The sequence below is a fragment of the Schistocerca americana genome, chromosome X (assembly GCF_021461395.2).
Source record: "Schistocerca americana isolate TAMUIC-IGC-003095 chromosome X, iqSchAmer2.1, whole genome shotgun sequence".
NCBI lineage: Eukaryota > Metazoa > Arthropoda > Insecta > Orthoptera > Acrididae > Schistocerca > Schistocerca americana.
Genome location: NC_060130.1, coordinates 747,236,754 through 747,258,967, shown reverse-complemented (window position 1 = coordinate 747,258,967; position 22,214 = coordinate 747,236,754). Strand labels below are relative to the sequence as shown.

At 45.4% G+C, this 22,214-nt stretch overlaps 1 protein-coding gene and 1 pseudogene across 1 annotated transcript in view; both read right to left on the bottom strand.

Moving 5' to 3' along the window:
* The window catches only part of LOC124555153, a 725,477-nt gene that overhangs the window by 244,960 nt on the left and 458,303 nt on the right, over positions 1 to 22,214 (bottom strand). The gene's annotated exons all lie outside the window — the stretch shown is intronic.
* LOC124557225 lies at positions 16,854 to 16,971 on the bottom strand (annotated as a pseudogene).

Below are 22,214 nucleotides of genomic sequence, written 5' to 3'. Positions count from 1 at the left end.
ACAGGACTGCGCACAAAACCATTGATTCTGCGCATCGCCTGAGTCAGCCGAAGGTAGCGGACACATGCCAATTTCGAAAAAACACTGCTGATCTTTAAAGTAGAAACACCACGAAGACGACAAACAATGAAACTCAACTTGGCATTGAAATGTTTGGATATACAAATAATCAGCATATCAGTGCAATTCCACTAGTACAGGTGGACACACAAATGTCTGTGTCTTTTCTCATTGAGCAGTGACTGACAGGTCCATAGGCTTATATATGATATCCTTCATGCCCTCACCCATCTTCAAGCCGGTTCAATACGTAATGACTTCATCCTACAACATAACAACCATAGAAAAGGAGTATCTATGGAGTGTGGATAGGGTACTATGCACACCGGCAACATCAAGCAGAAATTGTTACGTGGCTTACGGATAACGCTCTGTTTACAGATTGTGCTGAGAACGAAACGTGAATACCTTTCCACCCCTTTCTTTTACACACTTATTTAATATTAGCAAATACGTCGAATAAGTTTTGCTGCTTCGGATGCAAACCGAAATGCATCAAAGGAGAAAGACTCACTTTTGTTAGGAAAGTAACAGAAATTTCTAATAATAGTTACCATTCTAGTAAGAGGCGCTTTATTTGTTGAAAAATGTCGAGATACAGTGTAAGAAAGGGTTCATATTGTAGTGCTAATTTATGGGACTGTATGACCATATATTTATGACCCAAAACTAGACAAATTCGGACCGAGCGAGGTGGAGCAGTGGTTAGCACACTGGACTTGCATTCGGGAGGACGACGGTTCAAACCCGCATCGGGCCATCCTGATTTAGGTTTTCCGTGGTTTCCCTAAATAGCTTCAGCCAAATGCTGGGATGGTTCCTTTGAAAGGGTACGGCCGACTTCCTTCCCTATCCCGATGGGACCTATGACCTCGCTGTCTGGTTCCCTCCTCCAAATCAACCAACTAGATAAATTCGATAATGTGGCAGTGTGGTGCCAGCCAATCTGTCGGATATATACAGAATTAGAGCAATTTACACCTGTAGAAAAGAGTTATACACAGCTTGACAAACGAGCAAAGCACTCGAAAGGGTCAGAGGAAACGAAATGAAACCTCACAGGTTGAGAGGGGATCTGATGTTACTTCAGCGATTACAACACTGAGTCAAATGTACAAAGCATGTAGCATCCCTCTGGCCTGCATACATGTACTGCTTTGGTTGGGAAGGGTGTCATAAAGCAGTTGGATCCTCTATTGAGGCAAGCTGGCCCACAGCTGTTGTAACTGGTCCTTGATATCCTGGATAGTGACATTGGTATGGAGTTGACGTCCGAGCTGGTCCCAAACATGCTTTAGTGGGGACAGATCTGGCGAGATTGGTGGCCAAGAGAGTACCTTAACATCATGCATTTTGTTCACAGAGCCAAGTGCCATATGAGGACGAGCATTGTCCTGCTGAAAAATGGCACCATGATACTGTCACATGAGAGGTAACACATCAGGAGGCAGAATGTCCACAACATAGCGTCGTGTCGTCAGAATCACTACCAGCCGTGACCTGAAGTCATACCCCATGACTCCTCACACCATGACGCCAGGATTAACATCGTTGTGCCTCTCTAAAACATTGTAAGAATGGTACCCCTCCCGACGTCACCACCATGCTCACCGACAATGGTCATCCGGGATGGTGCGGAACATCGCTGAACACAATGCGACTTCCTTCATCGGCAGGCAATGGTTCCTGGCCACGGCACCACCCCTAGCCCAATCGCTTGTGTTGTGGTGTTCATCTACATCTACATCTACGTGATTACTCTGCTATTCACAATAAAGTGACTGGCAGATGGTTCAATGAACCACCTTCAAGCTGTCTCTCTACCGTTCCACTCTCGAACGGAGCGAGAGACAAATGAGCTCTTAAATTTTCCTGTGCGAGCCCTGATTTCTCTTATTTTATCGTGATGTTACATCTGATGTTAACGGCAGCTACCCAAGGGGTAGTAATTCCCTAGTCTGGCTGCTGATAGTCTCCCATCAACGGTACGGGATGACGCAGACTGTAGTAAGGAGTCTATTACTTGTTCGTGGCTGGCAGGCACAGATGTGAAGATGACACGATCAGCTTGGTGCACAATACGATGATCCTTCCTTTTTAGTAACAGACATGATCTACCGGAACGTTGACGACGAGTGTGTCTGCCCTCACGTTCGCAGGGTGTCCTACATCGTCCTACATTGTCACATCCGAATGCCCCATAAATCTGGATATCGCAAGATTCGGCCAGCCAGCAAATGGAGACTCACAACGCGGCCACCTCCAAACATTGTTCGGTGCTGATAACGCTGTCTCACACGAGTACGTGGCATCTTCCTGTCTGTCACAATGATCACTCAACATCTGACACCGTCCACGTCCCTTATATACTCTACCAGGACTGGTGACAACACCAGACACGAACAACACTAATACACTCTGGTGGGTGCTTTATCTTTAATAGAGAGCTGCAACTCCAACCATTTGGATACTTGCAGATGATGTGTACATGTACCACGTCATCTGTGTGCTTCATTTTTTTATTATGAGGTGCAGATTAAGATTTGCTGTCGTTTCTCTGAACTGATTACGATGAATACGGGATTGACATCTTTTAAAAGGAATAGCCGATTTCCTTCCCCATCTTTGTCTTACTTGAGTTTGTGCCAGGCCTCCAATGATCTCAATCGAGCGAGCTGACGCCGTGGTAAGGCAATGGACTTGTATTCGGGACGGCCGGCCGGAGTGGCCGAACGGTTCTAGGCGCTACAGTCTGGAACCGCGCGACCGCTACGGTCGCAGGTTCGAATCCTGCCTCGGGCATGGATGTGTGTGATGTCCTTAGGTTAATTAGGTTTAAGTAGTTCTAAGTTCTAGGGGACTGATGACCTCAGAAGTTAAGTCCCATAGTGCTCAGAGCCATTTTGTATTCGGGATGACTGCTGCAGAAATTCTCATGCAGCCAACTAGATTTAGGTTTTTTTTTTATTTATTTTTTTATTATTTTTTTTTTTTTAAGAAAATCTGTTTGGGCAATTGCCGGGATGGGTCCTTTGAAAAGGTCACTACCGTTTTGTTTTCTCGTCTTTGTGCTACCTCAGACTGACCTTGCTGTTTACGACAAATTGACCTCTGATCTTTCTTCCTTTGTAGACAGCAGCGCCAGTAGCGTCACAAGTTGCTGTAGGGCCATCTCTAGCAATATTGCTGGTGGCAAACATAATACGTGAAATGTCATCGGCCCGTCCTTAGAGCTTCCGTGGCATCTCACGAAGACCGAATTTCCGGCATAACAGATTTCGTGAGCTGTAAACCGCTCTAAGAAATTATTTCAAGTTTCAGGCCTTTCAGCCAGTCAGCCTTTGGAGCGGTATTTTAATTTTGTCAGTTCTTACTCCCAACTTCATTCCAACAATTTCTGTAACACACCTTGCGTCATGCGAAGGGCCAGCATAGTCGCAACCACAACCCACTTAGATGGATCACGGAAATTGCAACCCATCATCTCCAGGCAGGATAAAGTCCTCCGGGAGACCGGAAACCGGCTCCAGCTTACACAACAGCTGAGGACAAAGCCCACCAACACGGCCAAGAACGTTACGTTACCCACTTATTCAATTAATTTTGTTGCACGTCCGATTCAACTACCATTTCCTTCCCTTCAATCGTGTTTGAATTGTATTGTTAATGCCGCTGTACATGTTCCACACATCGCTTTAGTTTTATCAAATTCAACAATTTTATGTAAAATATAATTATCGTATGGCATTGTTGGCACGGATGTCCCACGGGGTGGGTTCAGCCATCTGTCGGAATGAGTATTCTTCCCCCGCGTACACTGGCCCCTTTCCTTCTGAATATGTGGGAGTTGTGTCGTATAGGCATTTGTAGAGTGCAATGGATGCGTGTACAGTGTAGTGTAGTGTTGTGTTGTGTGACGATGACGATGACGATGACGATGATGATGATGATGATGAGAGAAGGCAGGGGGTGAAACCCGGTGCCGGCACGTAGCCTACTTTTCTCGAATGCACCAAAACGACCGCCAAGCTTAACGTTCCCACCACACAGACGCATCACTATCAACGGTGTAACATGCCCTCACTTCATCAGACATTACGGAAAGGTTTGGAATTTATCCCATGACGTTGGTGCAAAGACAGGTGATCAGGAACTTTACGCCACCACCTCTCCTCCTCTGGCCAGCGAAGTACCACCACCGCGATTCGAACCGGCTTGTCTACAAGTCGAGCGCAACTGAAGAAGCCTGCGCTAGCGACTTCGTCTACGTAGGCGGGTATTGCTTTTATGATTTATGATGAATGAAAACTAGTGCAGAAAATCTGACCGAAGGTATTCAATACAAAAAGGGTGCTGTAGACTGTGGTGCAACAGCTCCATTTCGATAACAACTTGGGACGGACTCTCCGGTTATGTTGTTGGCGAATGACCGCCACGTTGACCTGTATTCGTCAACAACAGATGGAAAATACGAGTGACACTACTGTGTATGGTTGAAAGAGTCATGTCTGCGTTCGATGGGAGTTTCGAACGAAATCGATGACAAATCCAGATCAAGAAGACCGAATTCAGGTTTAAACAATGTGCTACTTATTAAAAATATAGTCTTTTACGCCTGTTTCACATAACTTAGTAGTTTTTGGTGGCGTCTGAGATTTATACACTCATCTTCTTCAACAATCTTGCAGTCTCATCGACAGTCATCTGCGACATACTAAATCGATATTCTCTATAAAACCTCATACAATTTCTTTGACAGTTGCAATCTTTTAACTTGAGCAATGTAGCAAACAGATATTAATCATTTAAAGGACGCCTTTGTGAACTACCAAAATGCTATTGCAAGGGTATATTATTTATAATCGAGAATACTCGTGTTTTTTAAATCAATGTATCATTAACAATATCGGGTTGTGGGTTCGCCTTGATGCGAAACACTTTTGTTATTTATCTATTTATTCCTCCAACCTAGTTTCAGCGACAAATATCGCCGTCATCAGGTTTTTTTTTTACACTAAAACGTACAGAAATAGCATACTTATAAAACATTATAAAACATTATTATATATGTACTGTTTTGTTCCAAATATTGTTTTCATGAATAATTCCATAATACCTTATTTACTACACGTCACAGCATGACTTTTGCAATTGTCGCCGCTGTTTCTGGCATATTTTCAGCGGTTTTTTGCTGTCGTTTTTCTCGGCATTCATCATGTCATCTATAACTGTATTAGTCGCTGTTAGTAAACTAAAATAAAAACGCGACCTTATGTATCATCTTAAGCCGACTTATATATATAAAACTTTAAGTTCTCTGTGTCAAGATACAAATCCTATAATTACAGCAATAGAATACGTGTAATGTTTGATGAGCTGAAATTAATTAAAACAATACGTTATTGTGAATACAAAATCTTGTCACGTATATTATTCTAATTGTTTGCGTCGTAGCATCATAAGTTGCAAGCAGCATTATAGTAACAGATCTATCAAACCTCTACTGACAAGCAAATGATTTCACGTGGTACAGCACTTGCACATATATTGTATAAAGAAAGACTATCTTACTATTAAGAAAACACTCGGAGCCCAAAAATTACGAAAAAAGAAAAGAAAGAAAAATTCAGAAGTCACATCAAAAGAAAGAAAGATTGGGATTTAACGTCCTATTGGTGACGAGGTAATCAGAGATATTGCACAAGTTGGAATTGGGGGAGGATATCGTCCGTGGTATTTCAAAGGAACGAACTCGGAATTTGCCTTAAGCAATTTAAGGAAATGATGGAAAAGCTAAATTTGGATAGCGTGGGTTTGAACCGCCGCTCAGTTCCATTAGCAGAAAACCTAGCGGTAAAAAAAAATGCCTTATTTTAATACGAAAGTCGTCCATAATAAAGATAACTGTCGTATTTTGTGACACATGTACGAGAGTGAGTCAAATGAAAACCTTTAATATTTTTTTAAATATTATTTATTGTGCAGAAATGGTACAAAGCTGTATCTCCCCCACGCTCAATGCAAGTCCTCCAGCGCTTACAAAGAGCATAAATTCCTTTAGAAAAAAATTCTTTTGGTAGTACGCCCAACCACTCATGCACCGCGTGGTGTACCTCTTCATCAGAACGGCACTTCTTTCCTCCTATTGCATCTTTGAGTGGTCCAAACATATGGAAATCGCTTGGGGAAAGGTCTGGTGAGTATGGTGGATGAGGAAGACACTCAAAATGCAGGTCTGCAACTGTTGTACCGGCAGTGTGGGGCCTTGTATTGTCATGTTGCAAAAGGACACCTGCTGACAGCAATCCACGTCAGTTTGATTTGATTGCAGGCCGCAGATGACTTTTTAGGAGATCTGTGTATGATGCACTGGTGCCAGTGGTCCTTCTAGGCATTTAATTCTCCAATATGATCCCTTTTTCGTCCCAAAAGAGAGTCAGCATAACCTTCCCTGCTGATGGTTCTGTTAGAAACTTCTTTGGTTTTGGTGATGAGGAATGGCGCCATTCCTTGCTCGCTCTCCTCGTTTCCGGTTGGTGGAACTGAACCCAGGTTTCGTCCCCAGTAACGATTCTTGCAAGGAAGCCATCACCTTCTCGTTCAAAGCGCCGAAGAAGTTCCTCACAAGCATCAACACGTCGTTCTCTCCTTTCAGGAGTCAGCTGCCGTGGCACCCATCTTCCAGACACTTTGTGAAACTGGGGCACATCATGCACAGTGTGGTGTGCTGACCCATGACTAATATGCAAACATGCTGCAATGTCATTCAGTGTCACTCGGCGGTTTTCCTTCACTATGGCTTCAACTGCTGCAATGTTCTGTGGAGTCACAACTCATTGTGCCTGACCTGGACGAGGAACATCTTCCACTGAAGTCACACTATTTGCAAACTTCGTACTCCATTCGTAAACTTTCTGCTGTGACAAAAATGCATTACTGAACCTTCATTCGTCGATGAATTTCAGTAGGTTTCACACCTTCACTACGCAAAAACCGAATAATAGAACGCTGTTCTTCCTTGGTGCAAGTCGCAAGTGGGGCGGCCATCTTTATACTGATACTGCGACGGTATGTATGCATCTGCACTATGCTGCTACCTACAGGACATTCTGCACGCTGTTTGTAGCACGCTTACTAACTTACAGCATAACGGCGCGAATTTTCGATTTGTTATTACAAATTTAAGGTTTTCATTTGACTCACCGTCCTATAAAAGAAAATTAAAGGATAAGGTTACGTTGCATGGCAGTTGGAAATTGAGATGCTTAAAAAGTCGTTGCATTTCATCAGACAGCACAGTAATTGAAAGTGAGATATTTATGAACAATGTTATTAACACTATACAATGGCAACACAATATCCTCATTACAATTAACATGTCGGTTCATATGTGGTAGTAGGGAACAATGTACGCCATCTAATCAAAAGCATCCGGACACCTATTAGTGAACTCTGACACGGGGTATGTACACCCTTTGCCTTTATGATGGCTGTAACTCTACTGGTGGCACTTCAGTAAGGCGTCTGAATGTCTGTGGGGGAATGGCATACCCATTCCTCTCAAGAGCCGAAATCATAGACGGCAGTAGTATTGGACGCTGGGGTGTGGAACGAAGTGGAATTTCTAACTCACCCCAAAAGTCTTCCATGGGCTTCAGGTCGGATCTCTGGGCAGGCCATTCCATTTCAGGAATGTAACTGTCGAGAAACCATTGCCTCACAGATGCTGCTTTATAAAACGGTGTACTGCCATGCTGATACAGTCAGACATCGTCTCTGAACTGTTTCTCTATGACACGCAATAAACGATGCTACAGAGTGTTTCAAAAATGACCGGTATATTTGAAACGGCAATAAAAACTAAACGAGCAGCGATAGAAATACACCGTTTCTTGCAATATGCTTGGGACAACAGTACATTTTCAGGCAGACAAACTTTCGAAATTACAGAAGTTACAATTTTCAACAACAGATGGCGCTGCGGTCTGGAAACTCTATAGTACGATATTTTCCACATATCCACCATGCGTAGCAATAATATGGCGTAGTCTCTGAATGAAATTACCCGAAACATTTGACAACGTGTCTGGCGGAATGGCTTCACATGCAGATGAGATGTACTGCTTCAGCTGTTCAATTGTTTCTGGATTCTGGCGGTACACCTGGTCTTTCAAGTGTCCCCACAGAAAGAAGTCACAGGGGTTCATGTCTGGCGAATAGGGAGGCCAATCCACGCCGCCTCCTGTATGTTTCGGATAGCCCAAAGCAGTCACACGATCATCGAAATATTCATTCAGGAAATTAAAGACGTCGACCGTGCGATGTGGCCGGGCACCATCTTGCATAAACCACGAGGTGTTCGCAGTGTCGTCTAAGGCTGTTTGTAGCGCCACAAATTCACGAAGAATGTCCAGATAGCGTGATGCAGTAATCGTTTCGGATCTGAAAAATGGGCCAATGATTTCTTTGGAAGAAATGGCGGCCCAGACCAGTACTTTTTGAGGATGCAGGGACGATGGGACTGCAACATGGGGCTTTTCGGTTCCCCATATGCACCAGTTCTGTTTATTGACGAAGCCGTCCAGGTAAAAATAAGCTTCATCAGTAAACCAAATGCTGCCCACATGCATATCGCCGTCATCAATCCTGTGCACTATATCGTTAGCGAATGTCTCTCGTGCAGCAATGGTAGCGGCGCTGAGGGGTTGCCGCGTTTGAATTTTGTATGGATAGAGGTGTAAACTCTGGCGCATGAGACGATACGTGGACGTTGGCGTCATTTGCAGCTGCAACACGGCGAACGGAAACCCGAGGCCGCTGTTGGATCACCTGCTGCACTAGCTGCGCGTTGCCCTCTGTGGTTGCCGTATGCGGTCGTCCTACCTTTCCAGCACGTTCATCCGTCACGTTCCCAGTCCGTTGAAATTGTTCAAACAGATCCATTATTGTATCGCTTTTCGGTCCTTTGGTTACATTAAACCTCTGTTGAAAACTTCGTCTTGTTGCAACAACATTGTGTTCTAGGCGGTGGAATTCCAACACCAGAAAAATCCTCTGTTCTAAGGAATAAACCATTTTGTCTACAGCACACTTACACGTTGTGAACAGCACACGCTTACAGCAGAAAGACGACGTACAGAATGGCGCACCCACAGACTGAGTTGTCTTCTATATCTTTCACATCACTTGCAGCGCCATCTGTTGTTGAAAATTGTAACTACTGTAATTTCGAAAGTTTGTCCGCCTGAAAATGTACTGTTGTCCCAAGCATATTGCAACAAACGGTGTATTTCTATCGCTGCTCGTTTAGCTTCTATTGCCGTTTCAAATATACCGGTCATTTTTGAAACACCCTGTATAAACTGTGTCCACATCCTTCGGTATTTAGCATTTTCTTAAGCCCAATGAGGAGACCACAAACTAACCATGAAAAACATCCACATACCGTAACACGATCTCCTCCTTACTTCGCTGTTGGCATTATACGTAATGGCAATACACGTTTTACATGCTTTCGCCAAACCTAAACCCTTCCATCGGATTGCCACAGCGTAAAGTGTGATTCATCACTCTGTATCACTCGTTTCCAGTCATCCACCGTTCAGTAACGCCGCTCTTTAAACAACCTCAAGCGTAGCTTAGCACAGAAATATGTAGCTTATGGGGAGCTGATCAATCATTGTACCACATTCTTTTTAACTCCCTACGCACAGTAGCTGGACTGCTGGTAGCACTTTGGAACTCTCGAGTGATTCCTTCAGCTGATTTCATGCGATTTTTTTTACAAACACGCTCTGCAATGCTGGACGAGCCCTGTCCGTAAGTATATGTGGTCGTATTATATACTGAAGCGCCAAAGGAACTGATATAGGCATACCAGAGGTATGTGAACAGGTAGAATACGGCGCTGCGGTCCGCAACGCCTAGATAAGACAACAAGTGTCTGCAGCAGTTGTTAGATTGGTTACTGCTGCTACAATGGTAGGTTATCAATATTTAAGTGAGTTTGAACGTGGTGTTATAATCGGCGCACGAGCGATGGGACACAGCGTCTCCGAGGTAGCGATGAAGGGGGATTTTCCCATATGACCACTTTACGAGTGACCCGTGAATATCAGCAGTCCGGTAAAACATCAAATCTCCGACATCGCTGCAGCCGGAAAAAGATTCTGCAAGAACGGGAGCAACGACGACTGAAGAGAATCGTTCAACGTGGCAGTAGTGCAACCCTTCCGCAAACTGCTGCATATTTCAGTGCTGGGCCATCAACAAGTGTCAGCGTGCGAACCATTCAACGAAACATCATCGATATGGGCTTTCCGAGCCGAACGCCCACTCGTGTACCCTCGATGACTGCACGACAAAAAGCTTTACGCCGCAACTGAGCCCGTCAACACCGACGTTGAACTGTTGACGACGGGAAACATGTAGCCTGGTCCTGCGAGTCTTGTTTCAAATTGTATCGAGTCGATGGAAATTTACGGGTGTGGTTACAACCTCATGAATCCATGGAACCTGCGTGTCAGCAGGGGACTGTTCAAACTGGTGAGGGCCCTGTAATGGTGTGGGGCGTGTGCAGTTGGAGTGATATGGGACGCCTCTGACAGATGACACGTACGTAAGCACTCCGTCTGATCACCTCTATCCCTTCATGTCCATCGCTCATTCCGACGGACTTGTGCAATTCCAGCAGGACAATGCGACACCCATCACGACCCGAATTGCTACAAAGTCGCTCCAGGACTCTCTTCTGAGTTCAAACACTTCCGATGGCCACCAAACTCCCCAGACGTGAGAATTATTGAGCATATCTTGGATGCCTTGCAACGTGCTGTTCAGAAGAGATCTCCACCCCCTCGTACTCTTACGGATTTATGGACGGCCCTGCACGATTCATGGTCAGTTTCCTTCAACACTACTTCAGACATTATTCGAGTCCATGCGACGTTGTGATGCGACACTTCTGCGTGCTCCCAGTGGCACTTCACGATATAAGGCAGGTGTGCCAGTTTCTTTGAGGATGATGATGATGTTTGGTTTGTCGGGCGATCCACTGCGCGGTCATCAGCGCCCGTACAAAGTCCTAATGTTTACACAGTCCAAATTTTTACACTGCCACGAATGATGATGAAAGGAGGAGGACAACACAAACACCCAGTCCCCGGTCAGAGAAAATCTCCAACCCGGCCGGGAATCGAACCCGGGACCCCGTAATCCAGAGGCAGCAACGTTTGTCACTAGTCCACGAGCTGCGGAAACTAGTTTCCTGGGCTCTTAAGTGTACGAATACATGGTGTCTGTGCTTTCGGACATGCATTCATATAATTTGATTGGCCTAGCTGGGCAATGGTTGGTTGGTTGGTTTTGGGGAAGGAGACCAGACAGCGTGGTCATCGGTCTCATCGGATTAGGGAAGGATGGGGAAGGAAGTCGGCCGTGCCCTTTCAGAGGAACCATCCCGGCATTTGCCTGGAGTGATTTAGGGAAATCACGGAAAACCTAAATCAGGATGGCCGGACGCGGGGTTGAACCGTCGTCCTCCCGAATGCGAGTCCAGTGTCTTACCACTGCGCCACCTCGCTCGGTCTAGCTGGGCAATGGATCCACCTTCTGTGCAGATGCACAAATACGTCCGACCTCCTGTGGGAATCTCAGTGAGCGAATATAGAGGAAATCTACAGGGACTGCGGAGAAGTGGCGCTCGATGGAAGTGTGGATCGGCCGTGAGGCGTGCCGAGATAGTCCACGTAGTTGCGATAACACTGTGTCTCGGATGGTGCAGTGGTTAATGCGCCTGCCTAGTAAGCAGGCGATCCCAGGTTCGAATCCCGGTCTGGTACACATTTTCACTCGTCGCCGTTGATTCTGCATAATGTCACAAAGCAGCTAACAACAGTGATCCCCTACCTTTGCTTTCCTTTCTTCGCTCTCCACCTCCAATTTACATATACTCGTATGTGTTCTGCCTGGTCTTGGTTTAGCTGTGCTTGCTCCTTTGCCTTTCCACCTGACAGTCACATCACCAACAATCGACTTGGGCAGCTTCAGTAAGGTTGAAATGTCTCGGTGGGCTTGTTACTTAGGTGGCATCCAATCACTAGCCCACGGTCGATGACACTGAACTCTCATGATATTCCCTTCTACTGTTACCGCTTCTCTGAAGACAACACAATAATCTCCGCCTCCTTATACAATGATGGGTGGGCCTCTCGTGGCATCTAGTGGTCAGTTTCGCAGTGTATTCCAGTCAAGACTGTCAAAATCTTACTCTAAGTCTACAGATGCTATAAACGTAGGTTTGCCTTTCTTAACCTATCTTTTGAGATAAGTCTTAAGGCAATACTGCGTCGCGCTTAACTACATTTCTCAAGTATCCAAGCTGATCTCCACCGATGTTGGCATCTACCAGTTTTTCATTTCTTCCGTAAAGAATATGTGTGAGTATTTTGCAGTCATGTCTTACTAAACTGACGGTTTGGTAATACTCACAACTGTCAGCAGCTGCTTTCTTTTGAATTAAAATTACGATGGTTGCCCAGAAAGTAATACACCGCATTTTTTCTTCAACAATTCCCTATTGAACATAATGAGAATTACACACACGAAGAATGGTGTTTTATCTACACACCCTATTTTTCCACGTAATCTCCATCCCGTACTATGGACTTCCTCACCGGCCGCTGTGGCCGAGCGGTTCTAGGCGCTACATTTTGGAACCGCGCGACTGCTACGGTCGCAGGTTCGAAGCCTGCCTTGGGCATAGATGTCTGTGATGTCCTTAGGTTGGTTAGGTTTAAGTAGTTCTAAGTTCTAGGGGACTGATGACCTCAGATGTTAAGTCTCATAGTGCTAAGAGCCATTTGAACCATTTTTGGCCTTCCTCCAGCGCGAAACAAGGGCGTGTATGCCCTGTCGGTACCAGTCCTTGTCCTGGTGGCGGAATCAGAGCTTCACTGTGTGAATCATCTCCTCATCGTTCTCAATATGTCTTCCACGAATGGCATCCTTTAATGGTACAAACAAGTGCAAGTCAGGTGTGTCAGGTGTGACAGCCGTGGATGGTCTCCTTGACTGCTGCAAATGGTGGAGCTCTGCCAAACAGCCTTCTGATGACCTCACCCCCCGTGCCCAGCAACTAACTGTACTGCTGTCGACAGCAGATGCTCCATAGACTTTGCAGAAGCTTTTGTGAATATTCCCCTCAGTTTCTTTCTCTGCAGTAAGTGATATGCGTACCAAGTTTGGCTGAAATCGGTCCAGTGGTTTAGAAAGAGATATAGAACATCCTCGAGCACTTCTAAAGCGCTTTCACTCTGGCCAAATATATCTCACATAGATACCCTTTTATAACATATATGGATATTCCATTATAAATCGACAAACGTTTATATCGTCCCATTCAGATCTAAAATAATGATAATGGTTGGAATGTTAGAGAAATTCAGCTTGAGAAGGTCGTGTACTAACAACTGTTCTTGCATTAATTTAATAGAGAAAGGAAAGAATATTAGAATTTTACTCCCTTCGGCGGTGACGTCATTTACAAGTGGGGTACAACTTCGGACAGAATTGGATGGAGGAGAACACCATCCTGGCGTTCGCCTAAATTGATTTAGGGAATCCCCGTAAACCCAAATGTGAACAGCCGGACGGGGACTTGAATCCTGTACCTGCCGAGGGAGGTGGCGCAGTGTTTAGCACAGTGGACTCGCGTTCGTAAGGACGACGGTTCAAAAACACCTCCGGCCATCCAGATTCATGTTTTCCGTGATTCACCTGAATAGTTCAAGGCAAAAGCGGATGGTTCCTTTGAAAAGGCGCGGCCAGTTTCCGTCACCATCTTTGACACAATCTGTCACTAATGACCTCGATGTCGACGGGACAGCCTCAGTCAGTCATATTAAGAGTGGCTGAAAAAGACAATATCTCAGTTAGAAGCTATCTCTGTGACGTAGGCCATTTTATCACAGAGATTTGAGGAATTGGGCCTCCGACATTGCCTTATTCGATAACAACCCATCATAGATACGCAGTATCTGCAGCCCCACAAGTTTCGTACGTTTTCGTACACCCTCACTAGCAGCTGCTTCATTTAGGTTCTGCACTAGGTTTTTCACTGACGGCATATGTACCACCTTCTCTGTCAAAATACTGAGTATTTGCCCCATTAAGAGCTATAATGACAACAAAGTTTTTACGCTCAAATTTTGGAAAAGGTGTGCTCATAATTTCATTGTCTGTAGCGTAACCCGTATTCCGTTGGGTTTTCGTATATTTTATGTATTTTTGTAGCCCATATGGTGACGCCAATTATTCGTATACCGGATACGTTCCCCTCGTTTATTTCACTAAGTTCTATTAAAATAGGGCAATAAATCATCTTAATAGGAGTAATCTGAGAATTGCCAGCATTACTCTGAAACTATGAAAAACATTTTGTCGAAACAGAGATAAGGTATTAGTAAGAAAGAGGACAAATGGCTATCACTCCCAATTCGATACACCAAATAGTTTTTTTCCTTTTTTAGGTTAATCACCTCAAGTACACGTAGCCAATGACAATATCAAGCAATCTTCTGACAAATCAATTTAAAAATTACTTCATTTATGAACTACTACAGTATAAAAAAAATTTAGTAGCTGACTACTTGTTTTGTTATGAATCTAACGGAATATAATATTTTACGGTTCAACGTGAATCCGTAAAACAAACTAGACATATGAATGGTAATAATCGATAAATTTTAAAAATTTAAATAAATATAACAGTTTAATTACAGAATCTATTCAGTGTACAGATACATTTTAATACTTGAGCATTCAATATATTCTGAACTAACGCGAAGGGTAAAAAATCATCAATTTTCAAAACGCTGTTAAGTGCTCATCCTCCTTGTTTGTTATATCTTGCACATAGTGCTACAAATGCAAGCCGTCATCTTCAACTTAAACCGAGCAGGGTAGATCAGTGGTTAGCACACTGGACTCGCATTCACCTATCTCTACATGGAAACTCTGCAAATCACACTTAAGTGCGCCGGCCGAAGAGCCCGAGCGGTTCTCAAAAATGGTTCAAAAGGCTCTGAGCACTATGGGACTTAACTTCTGAGGTCATCAGTTCCCTAGAACTTAGAACTATTTAAACCTAACTAACCTAAAGACATCACACACATCCACGCCCGAGGCAGGATTCGAACCTGCCACCGTAGCGGTCGCGCGGTTCCAGACTGTAGCGCCTAGAACCGCTCTGCCACCCCGGCCGAAAGTCTCGGGCTCGTACCCTTTCACGGTCCTGCGATGGCTCTTTATCTCAGCGTGCCGGCCTTTGTGGCCGAGCGGTTCTAGGCGCTACAGTCTGGAACCGCGCGACCGCTACGGTCGCAGGTTCGAATCCTGCCTCGGGCATGGATGTGTGTGATGTCCTTAGGTTAGTTAGGTATAAGTAGTTTCTAAGTTCCAGGAGACTGATGACGTCAGAAGTTAAGTCCCATGGTGCTCGGAGCCATTTGAATTTGATATCTCAGCGTGATGTTGGAAATATGGGATAGACAACAGCGGAGTCTGTCGGGACTCTTCATATACGAAATGGCACCAGCTTCTCGAATTGCGCCGGTGATGGTGAAGAACATTTTCGAATCATTTCATCATATCAGAGATTTTTGCCGTGAATGTACCTACGTTATGACAGGTCTACTGGCCAATAGACCGACGACAGCGCACATCTATCGAATACTCACGAGCAGGCGCCCCGCCAACCCTGCGGAAGCACGGCGCCCCACAGTCGATTGGCCGGTGATATGGCGGACAATTCACTATACTACCCTTGATACAGGTACACGAACGACGTAGTACCTGGCAGTTAACGGTAAACAAGTCACCCGATCCCTCCTCCACGCCATCAATATGCTGAATTCCCCGTTGTGTCGAACGTGTCAAGTTAGAGACGACGACGCCCACCGTCTTATGAGCGGCCCCTCTGCGGAAGTGTGGCATCTAGTGACGAAGATGATGTCCTTCCTTCTCCGTGTAGGACAACAAGCCATTGACCATACGATTGTTCTTTTTCTGGACACAACTTACTACCCGCGAGCGAAGACGAACGCTGTGACATGGACACGAGTACAAGCAGTGCGTTACCTGCTTCACGAAGGCCCGAAGAATGTGCAGGATTTCTGGAACCATCTACATGAACGACATACGACGTTTGTGTGCAACTCGAGATACTAACAACATTTTTCTAATTTCTTGGGGAGTGTGTTAGGAGATCCCCCGCTGAGCTGGAATGTCCGAGGTGTTAGAAGCTGACGTTGAGCACGATGAAGAGGCATACACAGACCATGACGAAACGGTTTCTCCTTCATTTCTACGAGACGACGTGCCCAAAACCAGAATCACCGGCGAGGACCGCTTTCATACTCACTCACCAGTGGAGATTTTCTTCTTTTCTCTCTTTTTGTTCGAGAACACGTTTCATTTCCTTAGTAAAGTGAGCCCAGTGATGGTATCGTTGCAAACTAAAAAGAAAGGTGTATTTTGCTTCCTTTAAGTTATTTCCTTCCTAAAGTGTTTTGATTCCTCTCCTATTAGCACAGCACTCCGTCTTCAGGCTACGAGTGGCCCATCGGGACCATCCGACCGCCTTGTCATCCTCAACTGAGGATGTGGATAGGAGGGGCGTGTGGTCAGCACACTGCTCTCCCGGTCGTTAGGGTGGTTTTCTTTGACCGGAGCCTCTACTATTCAGTCGAGTAGCTCCTCAATTGGCATCACGAGGATGAGTGCACCCCGAAAAATGGCAACAGCGCATGGCGGCCCGGATGGTCACCCATCCAAGTGCCGGCCACGCCCAACAGCGCTTAACTTCGGTGATCTGACGGGAACCGGTTTATCCACTGAGGCAAGGCCGTTTCCGCTCTCCTATTGATGAAGCCGGCACGGTAGCTCAGCGTGTTCGGTCAGAGGGTTAGCAGCCCTCTGTAATAAAAAACTGAGTTAATCGATCAACAACGAACTTAAACGGATGTCTTACGACGTCCGCACCGAGCATATGCAACGAACGAAAGCGAACAAAATGAGATTTAATAATAATAAAAAAAAGATGAGCTATAAAAAAGAAAAAAAGTGAAAATGCGACAACGTGCTTGGCGGCAACAAGAGGTACAACGATATCGGCGAGGAATCACGAAGAGGGACGCAGTCCATTATTGTTTTGTACTCTACAAAGCAGTTTATGTCTGTTATTTGTTGCACCATTGCCACTTGGTACCACATAAAAAAATGGTATCGTGAAAAAAAGGGGGCACGGCCGCTTTCCTTCTCTGTCCTTCCGTAACTCAAGCTTATGCTCCGTCTCTAATGACTTCGCCGTCGACGTGACGTTAAACACTAATCTCCTCCTCTTCAACTTAAGATTCTAGAGTATATTAATTTTAGTAGGTTATTCATTTTATTGATAGTAATTTGTACGGCTCTTAGACAGTTACTGGTGACAATTTTGCTCTGCTAAAGTCCAGAAATAAGGAACCATACGTGGTGTAGTAGGAACTATTCGGTTACCAAATACCAAGTTTCATTGAAGCTGATATCCTTGTTGAACAGCTTTGACCATTCTTCCTTCTCCTTGCCGGCAAGCAGACTATAGCAGTCACAGGGCGGAAGGATGGTTGCTGCGAGCCAAAAATTGCTGAATGTTTTTGGCGTGCAAGTCAGCATATTTGTGGCTCACTGTTCACTACAAATAGATCGATTTTCGTATGTCATTCATTCTGGTAAGAGTTCTTAGGAAACTCTGTTCTGGAGGGATTATTCACTCCCTATAACCTGTCCTCCTAAAAGACAGCAGGAAATCAGTGGAGTCCATACAAATGAGGACACTCTCGATCTATGGGTCTGTTGCATGTAGTGTGCTCTGAGAAATAAGAGATATGCCAGCTGTGAGACTTATCATTTCTACGAGCTATGAGAAGAACAGACGCTACTCAACTAGCCCATCAGTGTGCGCGCAGCTGTCGCAGGGATGTTGAATATTTGCTATCTCTCTTTGGACATTTTGTACCAGACATTCCAAGAATAATATAATTTAGGCAAGGCTGAGAATCTTAAATGATTCGAGGACATTACCCTAACTAGAGCATATTTACGACTATGATTACAGCGACGTAGTTACAATAAACGGTGAAACTGCTCTTCAGTTGAGCAACGCACAAAACGTACTCTCAACTAACTTACTTCGCGCTGTCTACACAAGACGATAGCAACAGTCAGCCGCGCTGCTGGGTTGCTGATGGTGTTACCTCCATCGTTCTTTGGCCTGCTTCCTCCTTTCATAGACGCGCAGGAGTTGGGAAAGTACGTTGATCCCTTCACGTCGCCAGCCGCATGGCCACGGGCTGCGTTCAGCCCGGACAGACGTATAATTCTTGTGACGCACTCTTGCGGGTTCTCCGGCTTGTGCCGGCAGGCAGAAACCTGCACGGTTCTTAACTGGAGTTGAGAGGAACACTTGGGACTGGGCGAGCACTTACAGTTATAGAAGACGAAATGAAAGCGAAACAGTCACCATCGCTGCAAAAGAATAACCGCAGCTTAATTAGACTCTGTGTTTCCTTGACTGTCGTACGTATCTAAACAATCCAATTACGTACGCTGTAGCAACGAAATTTTAAGTCTGACTCTTGCTTCACCGTACAGTTTCGCAAAATATTGGGCCGACTGCTTTTCCTTGGGTTGTTTAAGGATCATCTTCAAATACTTCAGCCCGAAATGTATAAAATTCACATATTCGATAGCTAAGAAAAGTGTGGAACTTTGGATCAAACCATAATCAGTGTTGTCTAAAAAGTGTGAACATGTAAAAACAAGAAGTATTTACTGAATTTGAGTTCTACTGTCTAAGACTACGAAAACAGTGCAAGTGATACAAAAATATGTGTGTTACGCTACGTCACACCAAGAGATGATGATAAGCCAGATGCTGCTTCCTCATGATCTGTAGTGAGTTGGACTTTTCCTTACAGCACTTACAGACATTGCTGTAAAATATGACTTCCTTGTCGTTATATTGAATTTGTTCCATCTTTTGAATCCTCCCAACTGCTGTTACTGAAAGTACAGACATTATCGACAGCAAACGGACTGCTACAATAGGTTAATTTAGGGATGATTAATTTTATTTTATAGTGTACAGATGTGCTTTTATTAGATAGAAGGAGACATATTTTTAAAAAATTGAATTTTGTTCTGTTATTTGGTTGGTTGTGAGCACAAAAATATGACCACATAATCCTCAAATATTCTACTTCCTTAGGGCCAGCAGCGTAATATATATCTGACAACGACATGATTGTTAGAGTACATACAGTAAATAGCTGCTTACAATAAGTAATCTTTCTTTACGTCTGTCCAGTCTGTCGTAAATAAAGATTACTTATTGTAAGCAGCTATTTGGTGTATGCACTCTAACAATCATGTAGTCTTCAAATATTCACTTGTCGTGAACAGGTGTGGTCAGCCACATATGTATTGGAACATAGCGAACAGGTCGGTCATGGAAAGAATCCACGGTAGGAACGTAAAATATAATGACACTAATGGTGACGGCAGTGGTATCATATTTGATCTAGGAATTGCACATGCTGGTTGAACTGGACTAACTTCCAATGCAACTGCTTTAGACATGGACCGTGCCGACTGGGATCTCCTAACTCGTGTACTAGGGGAATTTCTATTTCACTGCAAAGAATGCAGCATCGATTTCAAAGCACACAGATTGAAGGAAGTGTTAGGAAATATAACAGTAACTAAGAAGAGGTTTCCAAATATCTCAAAAACACTATGGATTGAACTGTCCAATTTAAGACGAACAGTACGAAACGCATGCCGACTGTATCAACTATCACCGTAGAGACAAGAGCGCTACGTATATTTGGAGAATTACCACCAATTTGAAGATAAGTATCATGAGTGACTCATTAATATTAAGCAAGTGCATAAGTAACATTACTTGTGAAATCAGTAATGTCTGGAGACAACCATACAAACTTCTGTCTGGGAAAGTCGAATCACACGTAGTTACACTCCTGGAAATGGAAAAAAGAACACATTGACACCGGTGTGTCAGACCCACCATACTTGCTCCGGACACTGCAAGAGGGCTGTACAAGCAATGATCACACGCACGGCACAGCGGACACACCAGGAACCGCGGTGTTGGCCGTCGAATGGCGCTAGCTGCGCAGCATTTGTGCACCGCCGCCGTCAGTGTCAGCCAGTTTGCCGTGGCATACGGAGCTCCATCGCAGTCTTTAACACTGGTAGCATGCCGCGACAGCGTGGACGTGAACCGTATGTGCAGTTGACGGACTTTGAGCGAGGGCGTATAGTGGGCATGCGGGAGGCCGGGTGGACGTACCGCCGAATTGCTCAACACGTGGGGCGTGACTTCTCCACAGTACATCGATGTTGTCGCCAGTGGTCGGCGGAAGGTGCACGTGCCCGTCGACCTGGGACCGGACCGCAGCGACGCATGGACGCACGCCAAGACCGTAGGATCCTACGCAGTGCCGTAGGGGACCGCACCCCCACTTCCCAGCAAATTAGGGACACTGTTGCTCCTGGGGTATCGGCGAGGACCATTCGCAACCGTCTCCATGAAGCTGGGCTACGGTGCCGCACACCGTTAGGCCGTCTTCCGCTCACGCCCCAACATCGTGCAGCCCGCCTCCAGTGGTGTCGCGACAGGCGTGAATGGAAGGACGAATGGAGACGTGTCGTCTTCAGCGATGAGAGTCGCTTCTGCCTTGGTGCCAATGATGGTCATATGCGTGTTTGGCGCCGTCCAGGTGAGCGCGACAATCAGGACTGCATACGACCGAGGCACACAGGGCCAACACCCGGCATCATGGTGTGGGGAGCGATCTCCTACACTGGCCGTACACCACTGGTGATCGTCGAGGGGACACTGAATAGTGCACGGTACATCCAAACCGTCATCGAACCCATCGTTCTACCATTCCTAGACCGGCAAGGGAACTTGCTGTTCCAACAGGACAATGCACGTCCGCATGTATCCCGTGCCACCCAACGTGCTCTAGAAGGTGTAAGTCAACTACCCTGGCCAGCAAGATCTCCGGATCTGTCCCCCATTGAGCATGTTTGGGACTGGATGAAGCGTCGTCTCACGCGGTCTGCACGTCCAGCACGAACGCTGGTCCAACTGAGGCGCCAGGTGGAAATGGCATGGCAAGCCGTTCCACAGGACTACATCCAGCATCTCTACGATCGTCTCCATGGGAGAATAGCAGCCTGCATTGCTGCGAAAGGTGGATATACACTGTACTAGTGCCGACATTGTGCATGCTCTGTTGCCTGTGTCTATGTGCCTGTGGTTCTGTCAGTGTGATCATGTGAAGTATCTGACCTCAGGAATGTGTCAATAAAGTTTCCCCTTCCTGGGACAATGAATTCACGGTGTTCTTATTTCAATTTCCAGGAGTGTATTTCAACTCTACGAAGTGATCAGGGAGCAATACAAGGAGTTGGAAAGAGTCAGTGGATCACCTTCTCTTGACACTTCTTCCCGAAGACGACGCCAGTAGAGACAACGGCCGAGCGGTTCTAGGCGCTGCAGTCTCGAACCGCGCGATCGCTACGGTCGCAGGTTCGAATCCTGCCTCGGGCATGGATGTGTGTGATGTCCTTAGGTTATTTAGGTATAATTAGTTCTAAGTTCTAGGGGGCTGATGACCTCTGAAGTTAAGTTCAAAATGGTTCAAATGGCTTTGAGCACTATGCGACTTAACTTCTGAGGTCAACAGTCGCCTAGAACTTAGAACTAATTAAACCTAACTAACCTAAGGACATCACACACATCCATGCCCGAGGCAGGATTCGAACCTGCGACCGTAGCGATCGCGCGGTTCGAGACTGCAGCGCCTAGAACCGCACGGCCATAACGGCCGGCGAAGTTAAGTTCCATAGTGCTCAGAGCCATTTGAACCGTTTTAGAGACAACGACGGTCAACATGCCTTCGAAATCACCTGCATATTAACTCTCATCACAGGGTTGTTGTACTTCCTTTTGCAGAGGAAAAGGTAGGCTCAGTCATCTATAAGGTAAGAAAGGGAAAACTCTAGATCCTGCCATAATTCATTGG